The sequence below is a fragment of the Lepus europaeus genome, chromosome X (assembly GCF_033115175.1).
Source record: "Lepus europaeus isolate LE1 chromosome X, mLepTim1.pri, whole genome shotgun sequence".
Taxonomy (NCBI): Eukaryota; Metazoa; Chordata; class Mammalia; order Lagomorpha; family Leporidae; genus Lepus; species Lepus europaeus.
The window spans coordinates 9,617,672-9,624,613 of record NC_084850.1 but is presented as its reverse complement, the minus strand read 5'-3'; positions in this window follow the sequence as shown (position 1 = coordinate 9,624,613).

The window sequence follows — 6,942 nt, the reverse complement described above, 5'->3', positions numbered from 1 at the left end:
TTCTCAGAAGACTTTCGTCATGGTTTCTCTAATATGTGGTAGTTAGTATAGAATACCAAAAAGTATAAAAATGAAACTGATATCTTCTGATTTGATTATTGCTTATATCTCTTGTATATATTTCTAAGGAACAGTGGTCTCTCTACTTTTTACTTGTTGGACATTATAGTTAGTGGACTGTTAAGCCTGTGAAAAAGTAAATTGAAACTGTTTATTGCCTGGGGCTGGCACTGTGGCACAGCGGGTTAAATGCCCTGGCCTGAAGTGCCAGCATCCCATATGGGCACCAGTTCAAGACGCGGCTGCTCCACTTCCAATCCAGCTCTCTTCTGTGGCCTGGGTAAGCAGTAGAAGATGGCCCAAGTCCTTGGGCCCTCGCACCCACATGGGAGACCCAGAAGAATCTCCTGGCTCCTGGCTTCAGATTGGCACAGTTCTAGCCATTGCAGTCATATGGGGAGTGAACCATCGGATGGAAGAACTCTCTCTCTCTGTCTCTCTCCCTCCCTCTCTCTCTGCCTCTCCTCTCTCTGTGTAACTCTGACTTTCAAATAAATAAATAAATCTTTAAAAAAAAGAGAAATTGTTGCAAAAATTAAAGGTAAAAAAAGGAAGAAAAGAAGAGAGACAGAGGCAAGTATGGTTATCTTCTTAGAATTGTATATATGAAATACATGAAATATGTTCTCTTTATAAAAATAAAATAAAATATTGAAAAGAAATAAGAAGGAATTATAATAATATCATCATTCACAACAACCAAAATAGAGAAAAACCCAATGTCTGTCAATGAGGCATGGACAAAATATAGTATATTCATATAAAAATTTTCAACTTCACTAAATAAATAATAATTAACTGGTGTTCTATGTGAGACATGAATAAATTTTTAAAAAATAATTCTGATAATTCTAGACAAAAAAATTGTACTATATTATTTCATTTATATAAATCCATAGAAGCCAAATCAAATTTACAGTGATAGAGATCAGAAAGTAATTGCCTATGGGACTCATAAGAAGAGAATTTTTTGGGGGGAGGAAAATATGCTATTATGCTATAGCTTATTTTTAGGGGACATTTATATAGAATTACAGATTTTGTGCCTGGCATTGTGGCACAGTAAGTTAAGCCACTGCCTACAATCTCAAAATCCCATATGACCATCGTTTGATTCCTGGCTGCTCCACTTTGTATCCATCTTCCAGCTATTGCTCCTGGGAAAGCAGTGGCCTTCCACGTAGGAGACGCAGATAGAGTTCCAGGCTCCTGGATTTGACCTGGCCCAGTCCCAACTGGTACAGCCATTTGTGAAATGAACCAGTGGGTGGAAGAAAGATCTCTCTCTTTCTGTCTTTCCCTTTGTCTTGGTAACTCTGCCTTTCAACTATTAATTGAATTATATAAACTTAAGATTTATAAATTTTATTGCATGTAACTTGCAACAAAATTCTTTCCCCTGACAAAGAAACATTTTATTTAAGGAATATAAACTTCATGTATTTCATAAGTAAAACTTTAGGAATATAGTCATTCTTCCAAATATACTCTCCCACCCCTCCTCCTCCTCCTCCCTCTCCCATTCCCAGTACCATTCTCCACTAAGATCCATTTTTGATAAACTTTACACACAGAAGACCAACTCTATAGTAAGTAAAGAGTTCAACAATTTACAAACTGTTCCTCAACAGTTAAGACAAGGGCTTTTCAAAGTCATTGCATCTTGAAGTTAATTTCACTTTTCTAGAAACTTAATTAACTTTAAAGAAGCACCTAAGATTGATACATTGTTTGTGAGCACTTAGACATAATTATAATACAACACTTTGAGGACAGAGGTCCTGCATGGGAAGTTAGTGCACAGTTAATTTGTTGTTAATTTAACAATTAGCACTCTTATGTATGATACCAGTGATCACCTGAGGCTCCTGACATGAACTGCTAAGGCTAGGGAAGCCTTTTGAATCCACAAACTCCATCAATGTTTAGACAAGGCCATAAGCAAAGTGGAAATTATCTACTCCCGTTAGAGAAAAGTACCTCCTTCTTTGATGACCACTTCTTCCCATTGGGGTCTCACTCACAGAGATCCTTCATATAGGACATTTTTACCACAGTGTCATGGCTTGCAATGCCTGAAATGTCTCATGGGCTTTTCAGCCAGAACAGAGTGCTGTAACGGCTAATTCTGAGGCCAGAGTGCTATTTAAGGGAATGTCCTTCTATTTGTCTACTGTGTAGACTGCTTGCCATGTTGGAGCATTCACTACATTTTAATTCTATTTTTATTGCCAGACACTTATGACCATTTTAACACTTGAGATGGTATCCAACATCAAGCTTAAGGGGATTTGGAGTCCCAAACCTAGTTTTTAAACTGTACCCTTAGAAGTAAATCCATAGGAATGTATGCAGAACTATACAGCTTTACAGTTACAAACATCATACATTTCATAATTACAAATTTAGGAACATGGTGATTCTTCTCACTGCGCCCATCTTTCCACCCATACTCCAAAACTGTCTTCCTCCTCCCTCTCTTATTCTCACTCTTATTTTTATGGAGATCTATTTTCAATTGACTTTATGCATATATATTTAACTCTACATTAAGAGTTCAACAAATAGTGTATTAAAAAACTGTTTCTCAACAGTCAAGACAAGGGCCATTCAAGTCACTGCTTCTCAAAGCGTCAGTTTCACTTCTACAGATTGCCTTTTAGGTGGTCTATTAGTTATCACAGGTCAGGGAAAACATGTGGTATTTGTCCCTGTGTGACTGGCTTATTTCACTAAGTATGATGTTTTACAGATTCATCCACTTTGTTGTAAATGACCAGATTTCTTTTTTATCACTAGTATTCCATAGTGTATATATCCAATAATTTCTTTATCCAGTCTTCAGTTGAAGAGCATTTGGGTTGATTCCATGTCTTAACTGTTGTGAATTGAGCTATAATAAACATGTTGGTGCAGATAACACTTTCATATGCTGATTTCATTTCCCTTGGGTAAATTCCCAAGAGTGGGATGGCTGGGTCACATGGTAGGTCTATATTCAGATTTCTGAGGTATCGCCAAACTGTCATCCATAGTGGTTTTACCAGTTTACATCCCCACCAACAGCGGGTTACGGTACCTTTTTACCCACATCCTCGCCAGTATTTTTTGTTGATTTCTATATGAAAGTCATTGTAACAGGGATGAGGTGGAACCTCATTGTGGTTTTGATTTGCAATTCCCTGATGGCTAGTGATCTGAGCATTTTGTCATGTGTTGGCCATTTGGATTTCGTCTTTTAAAAAATGCCTGTTTAAGTCCTTTGCCTATTTATTCCCTGAGTTGTTTGCTTTGTTTTTGTTGTTTCTTGATCTTTTTATATATTCTTGTTATTAATCTTTTATCAGTTAAATAGCTCGCAAATAATTTCTCCCATTCTATTGGTTGTCTCTTCACTTTGCAGAGTGTTTCTTTTGCAGTGTAGAAGCTTCTCAATTTGATGTAACTCCATTTGTGAATTTCGGCTTTGATTGGCTGTGCTTCTGGGGCCTTTTCCAAGAACTCTTTGCCTGTGCCAATTTTTTGCAGGGTTTCCCCAATGTTCTCTAATAATTTCATGGTATTGGTTCATAGATTTAGGTCTTTAATTCATTTTGAGTGGATTTTTGTATAGGGTGTAAGGTAGGGGTCTTGCTTGCATGTGGAAATCCAGTTTTCCCAGCACCATTTGTTCCACTTTTTTTATCTCCTTTGTCAAAAATAAGTTGGTTGTAGATGCTTGGATTGATTTCTGACATTTCTATTCTGTTCTATCCAGTACCACTGTGTTTTGATTATAACTGCCCTGTAGTATGTCTTCAAATACGGTATTGTGATGAATCTGGCTTTGTTTCTGCTGTATAAGATTGCTTTAGCAATTTGGGGACTCCTTTTTTTCCATATCAATTTCAGCATCATTTTTTTCTATATCCGAGAAGAATGTCCTTGGTATTGTGATGGGTATCTCATTGAATCTATAAATTGCTTTTGGAAGTATGGACATTTCGATAATATTGATTCTTCCAATCCATGATCATGGAAGGTTTTTCCACTTTTTCCTATCTTCTTCTCTTTCTTTCTTTCTTTAATGTTTTGTAATTCTCAGCATAGAGATCTTTGACATTCTTGATTGAATTTATTACAAATTATTTGATTTTTTGTATATATTATGGATTTGATTGATCTTAGAAGTTCTTTCTTACCTGTGACAATGTCTGTGCATACAAAAGTTGCTGATTTTTGTGTATTGACCTCTATCCTGATATTCTACCAAACTCTTCTATGTGTTCCAATAGTCTCTCAATCGAGTCTTTTGGATCCCTTATGTATAGAATCATGTCATCTACAAAGAGGCATAATTTGAGTTCCTCCTTTCCAATTTGTATCCTGTTGATTTCTCTTTCTTTCATAATGGCTCTGGCTAAAATTTCCAGGACTATATTGAATATGAATGGTGAGAGTGGGAATCCTTTTCTGATTCTGGATATCAATGGGAATGCTTCCAATTTTTCCCCTTTTGCAGGATGCTGACCATGGGTTTGTCATAGATTGGCTTGATTGTGGTGAGGAAAGTTTGTTCTATACCCAATTTGCTTAGAGTTTCATGATGAAAGGGTATTGTATTTTATCAAATGCTTTCTCTGTATCTATTGAGATAATCATATGATTTCTTTTCTTCCATTTGTTAATACGATATCTCACATTGATTGATTCATTAATGTTGGACCATCCCTGCATAAGGGATAAATCTCATTTTGTCCAGGTGAATGATCTTTCAGATGTGTTTTTGGATTCAATTGGCTAGAATTTTGTGCAGGCTTTTTCTATCTATGATCATCAGGAAAATTAGTCTTTAGTTCTTTCTTAGCTGCATCTTTTATAGGTTTAGGATTTAAGGTGATGATGGTTTTGTAGAAAGAATTTGGGAGTATGACCTCCCTTTAAATTGTTTTGAATAACTTGAAAAGAATTGGAATTAGTTCTTCTTTAAATGTCTGGTACTGGACTATTCTTTGTTGGGGGGGGGGGTCCTTTTTTATGAATTCAATTACCTCTTGGTTATGGGTCTGTTTAGGTTTTCTGTGTCTTCATGGCTCAATTTAGGTAGGTTGTATGTGTCCAGGAATCTTGTCATTTCTTCAAAGTTTCCTACAGCTCTTTGTAGTAATTTCTGATCATTCTTTTTATTTCTGTGGTATCTGTTGTTTCATTTCCTTCTTTATCTCTAATTTCATTAATTTGGGTCTTCCTTCTCCTTTTTTTGTTAATTTGAGCCAACGTTATGTCATTTTTTTTTCCAAAAACCAGCTCTTCTTCTTGATCTTTTGTATTGCTTTTTTCTGGTTTCCATTATGTTTACCTCTAATTTTAATTATTTCTTTTTCCTACTAGTTTTGGTTTTGGTTTGCTGCTGTTTTTCTAGGTCCTTGAGATGCATGGATAGCTCATTTATTTTGTGCCTTTCCAAATTTTTCATGTAGATACCAATTGCTATAAACTTTACATTTAACACTGCTTTTGCTGTATACCATAAGTTTTGATATGCTGTATTGTCATCATTTGTTCCTAGAAATTTTTTTCATTTCTCTTTTGATTTCTTCTATGACCCACTATTCATTCAGGAGCACGTTGTACAGTCTCCAAGTGTTTGTACATGTTCTAAAGATTCTTGAGTTGCTGATTTCCAGCTTCATTCCATTGGGGTCTGAGAAGTTGCATGGGATGGTTTTTATTTTTTTGAATTTGCTAAGACTAACCTTCCTTATAGCCTAGCCTGTGGTCAATACTATAGAAAATTCTATGTACTGGTGAAAAGAATGTGTATTCTGCAACTGTAGTATGAAAAGCTTTGTAGATATCCATTAGATCCATTTGGTCTAAAGTGTCAATTAATTCTGTAGATTCCTTGCCGATTTTCTGTCTGGTTGTTCTGTCCATTGCTGAAAGTGGGGTATTTAAGTCCCCCATTACTACTTCACTTGAGTCTATGTCTCCCTATAGGTCATTTAACATTTCTTTTAAATAGCTAGATGCCATGTAATTAGGTGCATATACATTTATGATAGTGACATCTTCCTCTTGGATTGATCATTACATAGAGCCATTCTTTGTCTCTTTAACAGCTTTTGTGTTAAAGTCTATTTTGTCTGATATTAGGATAGCTACACCAGTTTTTTTTTTTTTTTGGTTTCTCTTAGCATGGAATAACTTTTTCCATCCTTTCAATTTCAGTCTGCATGCATATTTGTTGGTGACATGTGTTTCTTGTAGGCCGCAACTATATGGGTTTTCTTTTTTAATCCAATCTGTGTCTTTTAACTGGAGACTTGAGGTTATTTACATTCAAGGTTACTATTGATAAGTGATGATTTTGCCCTGCCATTTTTCCATAAATATTCCTAATTTTTACCTTGAATTTCCTTTGTACTTTTATGAGAGATTTTCTTCATTTACCTACTATCATAGTGATGACCATGTTTCTGTGTCTCTGTGTGCAGCACATCCTTAAGCATCTGTTGCAAGGTTGAATGGGTGGTGACAAATTATTTCAATTTCTGTTTGTTATAGAAGTATTTATTTTACCTTCATTCATAAATGAGAGCTTTACAGAGTACAGTATTCTGGGTTGACAGTTTTTTTTTTTATCTTAAGATTCGTAGTATATCTCGCCTTTCTCTCCTATCCTGTAGGGTCCCTGTTGAGAAGTCTGCTGTGAGTCTAATTGGAGATCCTCTGAAGGTAATCTGGCATTTCTCTTGTACACATTTTACAATCCTTTCTTTATGTTATACTGTGGAGAGTTTGACTACAATGTGTTGTGGTGAACTTCTTTTCTGGTCCTATCAGGGTTCCTATGTGCTTCTTGTACTTGGATGTCCCTTTCTTTCTCCAAATTAGGGAAGT